A 17,728-nucleotide genomic window follows, 5' to 3' on the forward strand; every position below is an offset into this window, starting at 1 on the left:
GTTCAGCATGTAAGCAATAGGATGAAATCAAGTGAAAATCTCTGATATGTTTTGGGGATATTTCTAGATGAAAGAGACTGATATTCAATTTCACTGGGAAAAAATCAAGTTTCCCAGGAAGGTGGGAATTTTATCAATTTTTACTAATCTCTTCTTAATTAGTTCAATTTCACGTGACGGTTCCTCCTCTATTAAATACCTGTAGCTCTTACATAATGTAATCAGCCAATAAATGGCATCTCAGAAGAGCCAGGGCCACAGCCCATGCCATGTGGTGTCTGCTGTTGTGCTGCGTCGGCTTTTCGTATTTCCTTGGGCCTCACTTATATTTCAGATGGCTTCAAAGGCGTGTTTGCCTAAACATGTCGTCACCCTCACCATCCCTTCTCGACCTCCCAACCCTTCTGATGTGTTTGTGGTCACTCTCATGTTACCATCTCCAGGGGCCAGTTCTGCATGGTAAACTGTAGGTTGGAATTGCCGATGGATTCTTTCTCTTTAAATGGCCCATTTCTCAACATGCGCATTCTTTCTGGCAAACTCGAAATGGAAGCGGGAAAGCCAGTGTTTGAGTCTGGCCAGCGCCATGCCCCGAGGGTGTAGTGAAAGGGGAGTGTTAGGAACTGGCTCAGGAGCAGGTCTCCGGGCAGCGCAGCACAGGGTCTGGTGGTGGTCCCTGCTTTGCATCAGAAGTTGCTTGGAGGGTGGCGGCAAAGAGCAGCCGCAGACCCAGAGTGTGCTGCTTCCACGCAGGACCAGGGAGGGGGATGACAGTGCAGCCTGCTCTGCCCTGGACATCTTTCCCTTCAGGCGGGGCATCACAGCGCAGGAGCACGGTGGGATTCCTGGGCTGCCCCTCACCACTCTCACTTCACCTGAACAGTGGGGGGACCGGGAAGGGCTTTGGACTGTTGGATTTTTTCCTAGTTTTCTACTAAGAACCAAGACCCAGTTTTCTTTCTGAGGAATAAAATGATTTGAACCCATTTCCCCTTTTCCTTCCCCCTTCATCTCATTTTTCAAACTTACAAAGCAGCATTGAATTTTGGTCCCTTTCGGCAGTCGACGATGAAAAGCAGTTGGGCAAAATTAAAAAGTCCTCACTTTTCATTTTCATGGGTTATTCGAGTGATGTCTCATTAAACAAACAAGCACACTAGGAATTTTCCTCTCAATGAATCAAGTCACTGGACAAGAACACACATGATTTATTCACTCTTTAGTAATCTACGCTCTCCTGGCCGTCTTCCTCCCCTGCTGACATCTCCAGTTCTTGAGTAGCCCCTGGTGGCGTCAGCCTTAGGGAAATACCTGTGAGTCACCCACTTCCTGAGACCTCTCCTGCGCTCCATGTCATTTGGGGTCACCTTTCTTTTAGTGATCCCCCAACCCTGAACACTCTTCAAAGAGAAGCAAGAATAGGGGCAGGCACCTCGTCCTGGCAAGGCCTGAGCCCACCATTTGCTGGGTGGCCGTCTGATTCCTCTGACGGGCTCTGCACGCTGGACTCTGATGGAGGCTCCTGAGTTAGGACCGTGGCACCAGGTGCAGTGCAGGGTGGCCCCAACCTCAGTGTGCAAGGTGCTGGGAGAACACGGCACGGCCTCTGGAGAAGGCCTGAGACAGGCCACCCATTGGCCAGAGCCACTGTCTGAAGCCAATCCATGCTGTTTCCTGTGTGGTCATCTCCATGAAAAGCGGCCCATCAGGGACAGAGCAGAGGGCACTTTGCCCAGAGCAGCAGGGCGGTGGGGGCACGCATGTGTGCAACACACTCTTTCTTCCCAGGCCCATGCAGGAGCCCTCCATTGGAAATGACGGTGGCTTTGCGCTAGATTGCAGCCACTCTGGCCTGTCTGTCCTCTGGGTTGCTCTCTGTTTTGTTTGGACACATTCAGGCCTCTCTGTAATCTCCAGTTTGGTCACAGGTGTGAGGAAGAGCCTCTCCCAAAGGGAAATCAAAGCTCGTTTCCCCCTGGTAGCCAACTGTCCCTGTAAAAGAGAGCACTGCATGTCCAGGACATCCTGTGTCATCCGGGGCCCCCAATGTGGTGAGCGTCAGGTCTGCCAGGGAAGCTGGTTTCCGGTGCTGTGTGGGAGCTAGCCATGGGCAGCCCTCCTGCCCTTACAGAGGAACCCGCAGAGACCATTCCAACATGGTGCTTATCAGCTGCAGGGAGCTGACATCTGCGTCACGGCTCTGCTCCCACCCGGCCCTTGAGCTCGGCACCAAAGCTCTTCCTGGCAGGTTTTTGCTGACGTTGTTTAAAATTATATCATGGGATTAGTCATCTATTTTGCTTACTGGTAGGACCAGCTATGCTTATTACTAATGTAAAATTCTGAAGATTTCCATATGTGTCCGTCAGTTTTCCATTATAACAAACACTCTCAGGGGGAGCCGAGGTCCGGTATCCCCTAAAGGGCAAGTCCCCCAAAGACCTACCAATAGTCCCACCTCTGAGGGTGCCACCACCTCCCACTAGCCTCTGGGGTTAGGAAGCAGGTCTTTAGAACATGAGTCTTTGGGAGACAAGATCCAAACTGTAGCACCATAAAACTATCCAGAGCCATTCTTTTCCCAAGGAAAACTTTAAAATCTTTCCTCTTTACATTTTTTCCTCAATGTTGGTGCTTTTCAAATTCTGTAAAATGCTTCTCAATTCTTTATTCACTTGCTCTAAAGAGGGGGCTACTGGTTCTCCTTCTTCCTCTCCGCTTCTTCCAAGACTGGGACAGACAGGAAACAAGTGTTCTGGTGGAAAGGCTGGCTTTGCTCCTCCAAGTCCCCTTAACTCATCCTACCTAAGGATGCGCCTCAACCTCCTGTCCTCACTGGTGTGTACACAGCAACTCCACAGAGCACACACCTGTGGACGTGCAGAGGCGTCAGCTCCATTAGCACCCAGCATATGCCCCTCAGGAAGGGCTGGGCCAACTGCTCTACCCCTCTGCCCCCTGTGGGTAGCCCGTCAGAGCCACCGAGCCCAAGTGGGCCCCTTCAGCTGTCAGGTGGCATGTTTGCAGAGGATGGCGTGGAGTTGGAGGTGAAAAGTTGGAAATGCCCCCAAAACAGAGAATGTGTCTTTGTGGAAAGCAACAGAAGAATGCGACGGAGGAGAAGACAGAGGTGGCACTGGAAGGAGGGGATAAATAAAAATGGCAAGGTTTCTGGCCAGGGCAAAAGCAATGCACATTTCAGGAGAAGGAGCCCCAAAGAAGAAGGAGCCCCAGAGACAGGCATGAAGACCAGGCCCACTAGGTCCAGCTCCTCCCCTCTGTCTCCATGTGCCCCCCAGATTCTGAGACTGCTCAGGAGGAGGAAACCAAGTCAACCACATGGCCACTGTCTCTGTCTGTGCTGCCACGAGGGAACTGCTTCTGTGGCAGGGGAGAGACAACCTGGGAGCAGGGTCGTGGACAGCAGCATGACTTGCAAATGCTTCCCTGCCTGAAGGCCTCCTGAGGTTCCCAGTCTGATTTTCCTTCCACATGATCACTGGCCACATCAGCAGACTCATTGCAGCCTTTCCCAGTAGATGAGGAAATGTGAGCAAACTTTCATTAATGACTCTTGTGATCATTAGAAGGCAGATGTGGTAAAGGGACTTTGAAAATACATTTGGCACATTCAAAGACCCAGTGACCCGCAAAGCCCACAGGATATCAGAAAGTAGCCCTTCTGGTTTGGGGTAAGACAAAATGGCAAGCCTGACTTTTACCTGGTCACTCCTGAAGTCTCGCCGTCTGCCTGTGGGTCTGTCATGATAATGGTAATAGGAGGAACAGTGGATTTCACTTTTGTGTAACTCTGCTGATCTTCTTGCTGCATTTTCTCCTGTAGGGCAACCTTCTTAGTCTTGACAGGCTGAGGAGAGTAGGAAAGATTTTAAAACCTCATTCCATAATGAGCCCTGAGATTAGCCAATGGAACTTCTACCATCTTTTCCAACTCTAACACCTTGATTCTGAGTTTAAATGAGCTCTCCAACTTGGCATAGTAAACATATGGCAAAGAGTCCCCAGCCTGAGATCTGCTCAGTGTGCACCCTGCCTGGTTCACAGTGACGGTTGCTCACCTGTGTTACCACTGACCAACGTGTGGTCCTCTTAATTTTGATGAGCTGCCCACTGCACACTCTAAACTGTAGCACACTAGGGCCATCCTAAGGACCCTGATTCTAGAACATCTCTCGTAACTTACTGCTGGGCTTTTGAGTGAAATACTCTGTTCACTTTTCTCAGCAGTGATTGCTCAGGGGGATGTTATTGGAATAAAATTTAGATTTACTTTCAAGGGAGAATTAAGAAATAATCAAACCTTTATTTTATTCCTTGTTTATCCACATATCTTCAAAACTGGATTTAATATTTGGGAAACCAGTTGATAGCAACCAATCAGAAACAAGAACTCAAAATGAGGTAGTTGAAATTTTGTACCCACTCACTTTCCTGGAAGGGGTTGACTATTATTCATTTTCCTCCTGTTCATGAAGTGCAGAATTTAAGTACATAATTGCTAGCGGCCATGGCAAACCATGCTCTGTTTTGTGCCCTGTGAGGTTCAGGATTCACACAGCCTGGCACAGGCTCCCTATGGTGACAGACAGGAGTGGGAATTCCAGTGTTGCCACTTCCTGTCTGTCTTGGGTGTGAGCAGGTGGAATTTCATGGGAAACAGGACCACAGGACCTTGCTGTTCTGCAGCATATGTGACAGCATGTGCTTCCCCACCTATGGAAAAAATTAAAGAACTGACCAAAGGAGCAAAAGCAAATTGCTAGGGATCATCAAGTGGAAACCTCAGAATCTGAATTTCGGTTCAGGTCAGAGTTCTGCAGATTTTCAGTGTCTGCTCTATACCCCCACCATCCCCTGGTCCATGTGGCTACGTGACCATCACTACCTTGGCTTTGAAATAATTTGCTCTTCTTTCATGAAAGCTATGTGGACTCTTGCCCCAACTGGGCTGTCAGTGACCAGAGGCCAGAGGCCAAGGCCCGTTTGTAAAGCACAGGGCGCTTATGATGGTGGGTTCAAAAGTTGATTGTTATGAATAGGATAGGATTTTTTATTATGTTGAATTCAAGCAAAAACAGTTCAAATTAAGCTCCTAGATGCAAAATCCATACTTTGGGTACAAATTTTAATATGGGGTTTATTAAAATCTATAGATCTTTATGCTGTTTTATCCAGAAAAGGACAACAGCATTAAGTCTGATATTTTAACATGCTCAGTAAAAGTAAAGTCACTAAACTTTGTATAAACATACCTACATGTCAGTACCAGGCTATACAAGTATCTTATTTTATCTGGTAATGTTCTACCATGAGTATGAGTTAAAATTGGCCATATAAACCATGTGTCGTGCTTATAAATGTGTGGGGCAGAATTTGCATTAGAAGAGTATCTGCCTTCTATTTTGCCCAGATGATAGTGAATGCAGCCAAGGACATGGTATTAGTCTCAATTTCTTTATCCATATCTTTTTTAGACTGCATTCACTTTACATCATTGAAAATATTACAATCATTGAATTAATTAAAAGAAGGAGAGCATCCATCTGTGAGATGGGTAATGTTCGTACAGGCTGTCTATCTGCATGTGGGAATTGAGCACTTGCTGAATGCAGAGACACCAAGGTCTGGTTTGTGAATGAACGTCACAGGGGAAGTCAGTGAGTATCCTTCTTGTTCTGTTTACTTTTCCTGCGGAGGAACTGTTTCCCAGAAAAAGCATCTGGATTCCATTGCTTTTTCATGCATCGTGGGCCCTGATGGAATCTGGAACCACTTGTGATGTCACGGGCTGTAAATGGCACTTAGAGTCTTGACAGGAAGTTGGAGGCATGACATTCCCCCGAGCAGGGAGGAAGTTCAAGTCTCCTGTCTTTCCCAGCATTCTCTAGGGGCTTAACTACAGCCCCCAAAATACCATTTTCCTTGAAGCAAATAAAAAGCAACACAGTGTTTTCAAGTTAAGAAGTAATGAATTGGATTGGAAATGAAATAATTCCTCACCAAATACCCAAATTGAATATTTTTTGAAGTGTAATTTTCACAGCTCAAGGTTCAGGAAGTGATAAATGCCTTAAATCATAAACACTTCACACTGGAAACTGGTCTTTGCCAAGGCACAGAAGGCCTGGATAATCTGCATTCTTGTCCCAACCCACAGGGGCCAGTTTTAACCCCAATGGTACTAAGTTACACATTTTATTTTTTAACCACTCAATTTGATTTTGTAAATCCTTGTTTATATTGCTTCAATCTCTATTTAACCCTCTCCATTTAAGAAAGGTCTAACATATGGTTGTTCTGTATGATGCTCTTAATTCCTGAGACCATTTGCAGAAAGCTCTCCATACACCCTCTCAGTGTGACTTTCTTTGCCATGTTTGAGAGTCTTTCTTACTTAAAATTACTTCCCAATCTGTGGACACTGTGGACCTCCTCTGACTCTCAGGACCTGGAACTGAGGATCACACTGCATCCGTGGCCAGGACCATCTGTCATGTTTAGAGACTGGACTTGCATTCGTTCATCTAAAATCACATTAGCACTCTCTACCTCTTAGCAATCTCGTCACAGCACTGCTTCATATTAAATTAAGAGTGCCTAAAATACCTAGCTGTGCCTTCTTTCCTAACAATAAGTGTCTATTAGTCAAATCCTGGATTATTTGAGAATGTTTCTCAGGGCATTAGATTGGTATTCATGTCAGTTGTTATATATATTTTTCAGGTGTTCACACTCATACCAAAATTTGGAAAACATTTTCTCAGGACATTTTATGATTTGACACTTGATCCTAGGAGAATTCCAGATGGCTTCTCTTGGTTCTGATTCTTTTGCTTCTTCCTCTTGCTCCTCTCCTCCTCTTAGTCCACAGCACTGGAGAAGGCTCCCGTGAGCTGCACCTTGCACTCTGGGCCCAGTCAATGTGGCCAGGGGGCTGAAACCCGCCCGTTCAGCTCTCAAGAAGCACGTGTGCTGGCCTGGGCTGCTTCTGCCCAAAGCGGGAGCACCTTCCTCTGACTCGCACACTGGGGCTTTGCTCAACTAGCAGTGCCCTTGAGAGTAGGGCATGTTGAAATTCAAAAGAACATAGCTGAGCCCTAAATGCCCCCAAAGCATGATAAGACCATTTTTAAAAGCCAAGCCATGCTGAAGTGCCTAGATCAAGATACTAGCGCTTCCCTCCCACCCTGGCCCTGTCTTTCTCTTGCACCCAAGACAGAGACATTCTGAGCCTCTGCCTCTGCTTCTACACTTTCCAACTGTCATTTCCTTCTTTCTGGGTTATAAATTATATGACTATTTCTTGGTGATTTCTTGGTCTTTTTTTTCTAGATATTCATTTTTTAGTGGATGCAATCTCTTTATTTTATTTCTATATGGTGCTGAGGATCAAACCCAGTGGCTCACGCATGCTAGGCGAGCGCTCTACCTCTGAGCCACAGCTCCAGATGGACTTCTTTGTCTTTTAGATGTCATAATCGTTTCTGTCAGAACAGAGGACCGAAGTCCTGCACACACCCCATGGTTCAGTGTGGCATCCCATCAATTGGCAAAGGCCACAGCATTTGCATTAATGTGAACATTCCTCATTCTTGAGCCAAATGGGGTATCAGATTCCATTGTTTTCCCTTAAACAGTTTTAACTTTCCTTGAAATTAATGTAGCCCTGCTTTACTATGTGTTTGGTTTTCCAGCCAGGCCTGATTATCTCCCCCGCGGCTGCCGCAGAGCTAGCGCTCAGTCTCCACGCTGCTCTGAGCTTCATTATCTGAAGCTCCTGCAGCTCCCGGTGCCTCCCTGGGAGCAGCTGCCCGACACCCTGGGTTCTGCTCCCCCTGCCAGGCTGCACCCTGGCTCACCTGCGGCCCTGGGCCTCCTGCTGCCCAGTTTCTGGCCGTCCCTTCCCTCTCCCTCTCCGGGTTGTCCTGCTCGCTTGCTTCCCTTGGCCACTGTCTCTGCAGTGCACGCTGACCTCTGGCTTCAGACCCCAGCTGCTGGGAGGCGAAAAACCTCTTCTGTGTGGATGAGCACAAGTTCTAGGTGGAACTCATGTTGCATCTGAGCTCTGTCCCTTAGCCCCACTGTCCCTGAGCATCTTGAGAAGCAGAGTGCCATTCTGTCCAATTCCTTTGTAAGAGTCCCCTCTCCCTCTCTGGGGGTTCTCGGCCTCTTTTCTGGACCCCTGATGATAGTAAACTCCACAGTGTTGGGGCCAAGGTCTGACTCTCTGCCCTGAGCCTGTGATATGCCATTCCACCTGGAGATCCATGTGCTTTAGTTCTGGGTTATGTCCCCAGAGTACGTCTTTGATCATCTCTCCTTCTCACTTACTTTTTATTTTCTGTGCTGAATTAATTCTCATGTTTTCTTATCTTTTCTCTTTTGTAATTTTTCTTCTGTTTTATGAAGGATTTCTTCATTTTTGACCCTCTCACTCTACTAATTTTTCAATTTTTTTAGCGTTCTATCTTTGACTCCAAAAGCTCTCTATTGCCCTCCAGTTGTTCCTTTTACAGTGTAATTTTTTACTTTGTTAGAAATGCGGTATCTTTCCTTGTTCCTCTGAGAACACCATGGTTTGAGGACTCTTTCTTTCCTGGGTGGTGAATCCCAAGTCTCCTTCTCCTGTGTATTATTAGGCCTCGGTCTTCTGTGTCGGAAGCCCCCCTGGACTCTTCTTATCCTTCACCATCTTTTCCCACTCAAAGTGAGAGGCCAAAGGGCAGCTTGGGAGCCTGGTGAACAGCGGAGGGTGCTCGGGGCGTTGCCTGGCGGGCCTGCTACCCAATAATTGCGTGGAGAGGTGACTCCACTCCAGCCCCAGATTTCAGTAACTACAGATTTTTCTTTTGGTACAGTTCAGTTTCTCCATAAAAGCTCTCCTCTCTCTTATAAGAGGCCAGGCTGGGATTGGAGTGAAGAGTGGATCTCCCCCTGGGAGGTGGACAGGAGGAGGGGGCAATGGCACCTCACAGCCTCGCGGGTTTACTCTCGTGTCCCAACCAGAGCCTCCTTTCCACCCTCCTCAGTGCATAGTTGTGAGTACAGATGCTCTGTCTCAGTTTTATGAATCAGATTTATAAAATGGGTGCATTTCTTCTGGGGATTGCTTCTTCTGGGGATGGGGGACAGTGTGTCCTATTTTTTATGGTAATCCAGTTCTTTTAAGTGTTTTCTTTCAATGCTTGCAGTTGCCATATCTTTACTAAAATTAGAACCCTACAGAGAAGATTAGTATCATCCTTTTACAAGGATGGCAGGCAAGCCCATTAAAAAAAAAAAAAAAAACAACCTCAAAGTGGACACAAGTCTTAAAAAGAAGAGCTAAAACTCAGAATAAACTATAGAAGACAAGCTTTCTGACATTGGAGCTAGCAATGATTTCTGATATGACACCAAAAGCACAAACAACAAAGAAAAAGAAAACAGATAAGGTGTACTTCATCAAAATTAAGAACATTTGTGCTTCAAAGAACATAAGCAACTGAATGAAAAGCACCCCAAATGGGAGAAAGTGTTAGCGAATCATACGTCTGATAAAGAATTGAGACTCAGACTAGATAAAGAATCCCTATAATGCAACAACTAAAAAGCAAAACCAAGCTGCTTCAAATAGAGGCAAAGGACTTCAGTAGCCTCTCCTTTAAAGAAGAGATGCAGATAGAGAGAAATGCTCAGCACCACTAATCATCTGGGAAATGCAAATCAAAACCACAATGAGACCCCTCACCCATTAGGATGGTTATTATCCAAATAAATAAATGAACAAACAATAACAAGAATTGATGAGGATTTGGAAAGGTGTGAACCCTCCCACACTGCTGCAGCCACTGTAGGGAATAGAGTGGTGGTCCCTCAAAAGATCCAACTTACAGTAAATGCACCCAAAAGAAATGGAGGGGAAGGTACCTGCAGTGAGTTTGCCTTAAAACAGCAGCTGCAGTTGCTGTAAATCTCTCTGCAGTTCCACGATGTTTTCCAAAAATGCACTGAGTCGTCTCCAAGTTCAAAGCATTCAGCAAACAATGATGGCAAGGCAGAGCCACCAGAAACCCGTTCCTGATTTCCATGACAAATATGGTAATGCTATATTAGCCTGAGGAGCCATATTCTGTATTGCTGTTTGGACATACCCAGCAACACGAACTGGAATAGAATGAGACCTGTCCTCTGTTGGCAGAGTCACCCCAAAGGAATGGAGAAATCCGTAATCATGCCAGCAATGTAATACTGAATTTCCAAACCAACTCAAAATTGATGTCAAGTAAAAACACTGTGTACCTACTAAATATGGCATCTTGAAGAAATAAAGTACACTTGAAACCAAAAAAAAAAAATAAGAAAAGAAAAAGTAAAGAAAGGGAGGGGTGCTAGAAAAGGCACCTGTGGGCTACGCAGGCAGCAGTACTACCCACGATAGCCAAGAGCAGAATGCCCCTCAGTGGACATATACATACACAATGGGATATTTTTCTTTCTTAAGAAGGAGAAAATTGTGGGCTGGGGATTGGCTGAGTGGTAGAGAGCTTGTTTCTCATGTACGAAGCCCTGGGCTCCATCCCGGCACACACACTCACGCACACACACACACACAGGCAGGGGAATTCTGACACTCACTACATCACAGACGCCTACTGAGAACTACCCAGTGAATCGCCCAGGCATTAGGAAGATGTGTGTTGTGGGACTGCACTTGTGGGAAGTGCCTGGAGGAGGTGCGTTCACAGAAACAGAGGTGGCTCTAGGAGTGGGGGTGGGGCGGGGGTGTCGGGGGGGGGGGGGTTGGGGGGGGCTGTGGAAAGGGACAGAGCTTGTTTTGCAGGGGAGGAGAGTTCTGGGAGGAGCTGTGCCAATGGCAGAACTCCATGAGCCCAGCTACTGCCGCAGAGCAAAACTCTCCACGTGGCTAAAACGGCTGATTCCGTGTAGTGTGTGTCTTACCATGATTTTAAAATGGAATTGTTTTAAAAATCAAGAGTAGTGATCAAACAGGAGAGGCTTTGGTTTGCAGAGTTCTTTCCAGACGCCCAACCCTCTCAAGGACCTCTGTCCCTCCCCTCCCCGTGACAGGGTTCTGTCTGGACCCTCCCTGCTGCTCCTGGGGCAGTCCTCTGCTCCTTCTGAGAGGTGGACACCTTGGTCCTCTAAGAAAATCTCATCCCCTAAAACTGCTCCCCAAAGCCAGCCTTCCTGTCCCCACCCTTTTCTCAGGCCCCACCCTGGAAACTGCTCACGGTAGCTGGGACTGTTGCCTCTACCTCCCTATTAGAAGATGAGGTGGCCTCTCAGTTTTGGGTCCTTCCCAAGGGACCCCCCCCCCTCCTGGGGCATCCAGGTGGCTTGAGTCCATCCCAGAGCATCCTCTGTACTGCCCTGCAGAGTCAGAGAAGAGAAGAACGCCAAAAAAGCTGTCACATTAAGAATTCACAAGCCAAGTCAATTACTAATTAATAATTTGTGAATTTTGCAGTTCTGGAGACTCAGGGCTCGACGCCAAAGCATCAGAAATGACTCACTATTAGTAAACTCCAGAGGACCCCAGGGCCCTGCTGGGCTCAGTCTCTTCTGCCGCAGCAGGGTCCAGCTTTGAGCCGCACACCCAGGCTTTGTGCAGTTTACACAGGACAGCCTGCTCCAAGGCTTCAGCAACACCCCGGGTCTTTCTGCAAGAACCTGTTGCTGTCCTTGTTTATCCCAGGTGTATAATGCTGGACTCCCAGACTGCAGCTAAGGGGAGACCTTCCCAGGGAATAAGCCTGTGTTTGTCGTGACCTTGAACTCCAGTCCTGGTGTGGAGAAGAAAGGGAGACCCAACTGGCAGGAGAGAACAGGTTTGGGAGCCGCGGAGGGAGTGACCTGCAGTAGCAACCAGAGGACTCCACCAGGAAGAGATGCTGGGCAGCTAGGATGCTCTGCCCACAGAGCCCAGGAGGAAGGTCCCACTGTTCAGAGTGAGCCCATGAGCTCTGCTTCCTCTTGAGCAGGCTTATATTCTTTTCCCCTGAACATCAAATCCACATATTATAGTTCAGAAATGGGGTGTCCCCCAAAAGCACACATGTGAGACAATAAAGTTCACAGGTGAAAGAATTAGACTTTGAAAGTTGTAGCCTGATCAGAAGATCAACCCAGTAATATGGATCAACTGGGGCAATGCAAGAAAGTTTAGAGGTGAACTGATGAGCTGCTGAGGGCTGTGACCCACTCTTGCATGGACCCCCTGATCGGGATCACCTGGGTGGCAGGGAGGAGGTGGGCCCCTGGGCTGGGCCTTTGGGGTTTGCATTTCGTCCCTGGTGCCGTGTCTGAGCTGCCTTCCTGCCCCACACCCTTCTGCAGTGATGCTCTCCCTCCCCTCGGGCCCAGAGCAATGGAGTGGGCCAACTTAGACCTGAGACCTCCGAAACTGTGAGCGTCAAGTAGACTTTTCCTCCTCTACGTTGCCCTCGTCAGGTCTGCTGGGCACAGTGACTGAACACCACCTGACCCCTCACAGAGGAGGAGGGTCAGCATGTGCATGTGTAGGAGTGTGAGTGGGGGCGTGCTCGCGTGCGTGTGTGTCTGTGGTGGTGTGCATGCGTGTGCACATCTGTGTGCTGCCTGTTTGTGTCCCTCTCTCCCCTCCAGCTCCTCCTGCTCTCTGTTCTCTTGGACTCTGTTAGTCCTCCCCAGGTCCCTTCACCCTCAGGGGAGCTTGGTCTTTTCGGGGACAGCTCCCTGCCCTTCCCCCACAGTTCTCTTGGAATCTGCTAAAGGGTCATTTGGGGGAGAAATACACAAACACAACACTGGCTAAAATTTAGGTGACGCTCATCTGACACACACGCGGCTTCTGTTGGCTGCTTTGGGGTACATGGGCCTGTTACGGCTCTAGAGTGAATGTTTCTGATCTTACAATTAAACATTTTAAAATCCTGATTTTCACCTGTGCAAAACGTGACAGCTTATCCCAGAAGTGTTTGTGATCCGCTTGCCTCTACGCCTCCGGCTACTGAGTGTGAACGAGAGCACCGCCAGCCCGGTCGCACACACACCCAACACAAGTCCCACAGGCACCCAACCCCACATGACCACCCAGTGCACATTGCCAACCTGTTCCCTCTCAGCTGTCCCCTGCACTGGGCTCACTGCTCCCCCCTGCGCCCGGGGCCACTGGGCCTGGGCTCCTGCCGAGGGCATGGGCACCCTGCTCTGTCCATCTAAGGGCACTGAATCCACACAGGGCCTGCATGCACACAAGAGCTTGCAAAACAGCAAGCAGAGCAGCCCACCCCGGGGCACACTGCCCACCAGGGTCCTGGCCTGGGCAGGTGGATGCACCCCAAGTGCTGGAGCCCCACAGCATCTCCCTTTGTGTCCATGGGCCCCTGAGCTGGGACTGGACCACAAGCAGCAGCCACTCTGTATGCAGAACTGTTTTTTGCCTCCACCCTGTCTGGAGACTAGTCCAGCCATCTGGCCAATCGTGAAGCTCGCCACTTCTTCAATACATGAATTAACAGAGGCTCCTTTCAAGGGGCCCCAAGATTCCTTCATGATTCAGTTCCTGTTTCCCCTGGTCTGAGACTCAATCCCTAGCACTGCTCAAGCTCCCCCCCCACCAAGGAGTGTCACGGGCCAACGAGTATTGCTGGGAGGTTGTGTCTGGAGGGTGTGGGCACCACAGACTCCCCTCTGCACCTGGTGGAGCCACACCACCCACCAACCTTTATCTACTTTCACCTGCAGTCCACATGGCTGAATTCCAATCACTGTGTATTCCTCTTATTCTAGAAAGCAAACTTGGCTTTGGACTTTTAGATCAAGGTATCATTACGATATACTGAAATTCAATAGGGCTGTACAGATCAGGCCCACAGGACTGGAGTTCTAGGGGATCATAATAGCAAAGATGAGACTCCCTGGCTGTGTCGTTTTAGATGTAAGGTGTCCCCCCAAAGCTTGTGAGACAACGTGGGAATGTTCAGAGGTGAAGTGATCAGATGAGGAGAGGTGTGACTGATCCCTGGGTCACCCTTAGGGATTACCTGGGCGGTAACTGTAGGCAGGGTGTGGCTGCAGGAGATGGGTCACTGGGGTGTGCCTTTGGGGTTTATATTCGTCCCTAGTGAGCAGAGCTCTGTGCTTCCTGGATGCCATGTCCTGAGATGCTCTCCTCCTCCAGACCCATCCGCCATGATGTTCTGCCTCACTCACTCGAGCCCAGAGATATGAAGTCGGCCGACCATGCACTGAACCTCTGAAACCGTGATCCAAATAATTGTTTTATCCTCTATGTCATTCTTGTAGATCTTTTGGTCACAGCGATAAAGAAAAAGGTGACTAAAACTCTGGCTTCTCCTCAGAAGGGTGGGTGTGACTATGGGCTGCAGACAGATTGGAGTGACACAAAATAGGAAATAGGAAACACTGGCTGCCCAGCCGCGACTGGCTGTGTGCTGTGGCGTGTGAAGTGCGTGGTCCAGTGATGTCCAGGGTGCAGGTCACAAGACTCGCACACTGTTGTGCGTTGGGTCTTGTTTTCACAACACAAAGCTGTGCCGATAATGGTCTCGTGTGAGCTGCACGTCATGGCTTATTTGTGGGCCTTGATGGGCAGTTGACATTGTCAGTTATACCTCAGTAAAGCAGTCTTGAAATATGTTGTGATGTCGTGGGGCATATTTCAGTCCAAAATATTTATTACATATCAAAACCCTTCATCGCGCCAATAAAGCATTCAACATCCGTATTGGGACTTAGAACTTATTTATAATTGTCATAGGGCTCTTCACGTCATGCTTCTGTGACCTCAGCTTTCCTCTGTGAGTTATGTGCCAAAATACATGATGCAGATGCAGCGACCCGTGAACCCAGAGCCCCACCCAAACAGACTGCACCAGAAGTCCAGCTCCTCCTACCAAAAGGAAGGTCAGACGTTTCTTTTAAAAGCATCGATATTTCAGGGTCTTTCCTCCAACCATCTTCTCTGGTGCCAAACCTCAGGCTTCACCCCTTTGTTCCTCTCCTCAATCAGTACCTTAAGCCTAATGCCGTAGCTAGCTCTTGTGACCTGTCACAGTGGTCCCCTTTCTGATGAGCCCCTTTGTTGAGACAGACTTCCCTGGTGAACTTGTGGAGAGGGATTCCATCAAGCCCTGCAGTCCCCTCTCCACCGTCTGAATTAGACACTGTGGTCACATGTAGAGGGCAGGACTTTGATGTCTCTTTCAGACGTTAGGTTACACGCTTCAGAAGAGCATCATGGGTCAGGGGACCTCAGGTGCTCGGGAACCACCTCGGGTGTGGCCTCACACTGGCCAGCCCACCCCACCTTCTGCTGCCTTAGCTGCTGCACTCCAGGGTGAATGACAGATGCCCCAGGCCAGGCGTCACCCGTTGCAAATGTGCTCCTGAGACCCCTGTCTGGGGCACGCGCGAGCACTGTCCCCAGCTGTCTTACAGGCCCGTGATCAGGCTGCACATGGCATTGATGAGGTCCTGGTGCCTGGCCCTCCACCTCTGCAGCCCCCCTCCCTCTCTCATCTGCGTGGCCACCTTCCTTACTCTGTGTGTCCTGTCGAAGGCTCTGGACACACAGGCTGGGTGAAATCCTCGAGGAAAGTCTCCCCAGTGAATTGTTCCTCGTAAAGCCCCCTCCCAGGGGCCCACCCTCAGGGTCCAGCAGGACCAGAAGCAAGTGCCAGCTGACCTCCAGCCTGGTCTGCTCAGCCTGGAGCTGTGTCGTGTGTGGTTCCTCTGAACCCACATTCTGATGAGAGTCCGCGGGTTATCCCGAGGGTCCTCATCTGTAATAGTGCCAGAGGGAGGCCAGTGGGAGCCCCAGCCACACTATCCACACCCGTAAGTGACCCACCCAAGGTGGACACTCCCAGGGGGAGTCGGCTCCTGAGGAAGAAGCCGCAGTTCCGTGGCACTTGATGCTAATGCCACATCTCTGTTGCTTTCCCAGCCGGCTGCCTCCCCCTCACAGTCAAAGGCGAAGCACCAGCCCTGCTGGCCCTGCCCAGTCACGTGGATGCCCAGGAGCAGAGGAGCAATGACCCCACAGAAGGCGCCGTGGGCTCTGGCCATGCAACAGGTACAAAGGAATCCGTGCTGGCTCCTGGCCTCCCGAGGACTTGGCGGGAGAACTTCTTGTGTTCTCTTGTCCTGAGCTGGGACCTCGTGGACAAAGTGGCCAAGAAAATTGCCCAAGGTTGGGAGGGGCGTGGGGTTGTGGACATCAGAATAGGGCCCAAGAACCCAGAAGTGGCCGTGTGTGTATTCCTCTTGAAGCCTTTTGTAGGACATGTTTGTATTTTCTGAGTTAGAGTGGCACCATCTTGGTAAATCCAGCTGTCAGCTCAGTAATTTAACATGATGAGGAAGAACAGCACCCTGTGCAGTCTGACCAACAAGCAGAGGCACTTGATGTGGAAATTATTTACATTTTCTTTATCTGATGGCCTTTACTGCTAAACTAAATGTCCAGCACTAATTTCCTGATTTGAAAAATTTCACGCAATGGGGTGATTACAGCCTTAGAAGTAGATTCCTGCAACATCAAACGAACGTGCTTCCTGTTCCTGGGATTCAAATGTGACCCACATGTGGACGCAGGAGGTTTGTAATAGGAGCCCCTTGGCTCCTTAGCTACTCCTTACATGCATTCATTAAGCCCAGGGCTTTGCACAGGGCGGGGGAGGACTCCCTGCCCCCAGCTGAGGGCCACTTATCTGGCTGTGCGGGCTCCTTCTCCTGTGGGGCCATTGAGCCCCGCAGCGTGGAGGTTAGTCCTGCTCATCTCACAGGTTCCAAGAGATGTGCTGTGCTTCAGGAGGGACGAGTGCCAGGAAGAAAGCCCAGCAAGCAAGCAGCGCAAGTGGCCAGTGCAGGAGGGCCACACGAGAGGTGGGCGCCCTAGAACGCTCTCTGAGGAGCCATAGGAAGACCAGGGGACACAAGTCCCTGAAGAAACAAGAGCACGTGTCAAGGCCCTGAGGCAAGACCACCTTGGCCAGTTCAGAGCTGAGCACAAAGCCAGAGCAGACTATACCCAGTGACAGGGGAGGAGCCGAGGTCACCAAACCAGAGTGGGAAGAAGCAAGACCCTGCAGTCCTGGGAGGCCACCGGTCTTCATTTCAACTATTGGGAAAACATGTGCCAATTTGAAGCAAAAGACTGGGGTGGAGAGATGTGTCATCTTAGAGGAGCCCTCTGGCTGCAGGAAACGGAAGACAGGAGGCGAGAAGGAGGAGAGGCCGGCGAAGGATGGAGAAAGAGTGGCAGCTCGGGAGTTGGATGGGGTCCCCGATGTGCTGAGATTTCACCTGGGGCCCAGCGCAGGGAGCGGGGTGTGTCCTGGGGTGCTGAACCCTGTGCTTTGGGTGTGTGAGGAGAAAGGAGCTTTCCGGGTTCCTCCCAGCTGTGTCCAGTACCAGCAAAGTCAGGGTTCTGGTGCCGAGGGGAACGAGGAGCGAGAGCCTCATACCTGGGGCTTAGAAGGCCCCCGGCGTTGGAGTCGAGTACGGTGGAGATTCCCAGAGAGGGGGCATCTATAAGCAGCCGAGAAGTGGACCCTGGAGCCAGGCTGGGAGAGCCCACCAAGGAGAGCTGGGAGGCAGGAGGAAGCCCCGTGAGCCCCCACAGAGCCCGGCTCCAGAGGAAGGAGCGCGTGTTGGAGGAAGGAAGTGAGCAACTGTGACAAAGCCCTGGAGCAGATCT

The sequence above is a fragment of the Marmota flaviventris genome, chromosome 6 (genome assembly GCF_047511675.1).
Source record: "Marmota flaviventris isolate mMarFla1 chromosome 6, mMarFla1.hap1, whole genome shotgun sequence".
Classification (NCBI taxonomy): domain Eukaryota; kingdom Metazoa; phylum Chordata; class Mammalia; order Rodentia; family Sciuridae; genus Marmota; species Marmota flaviventris.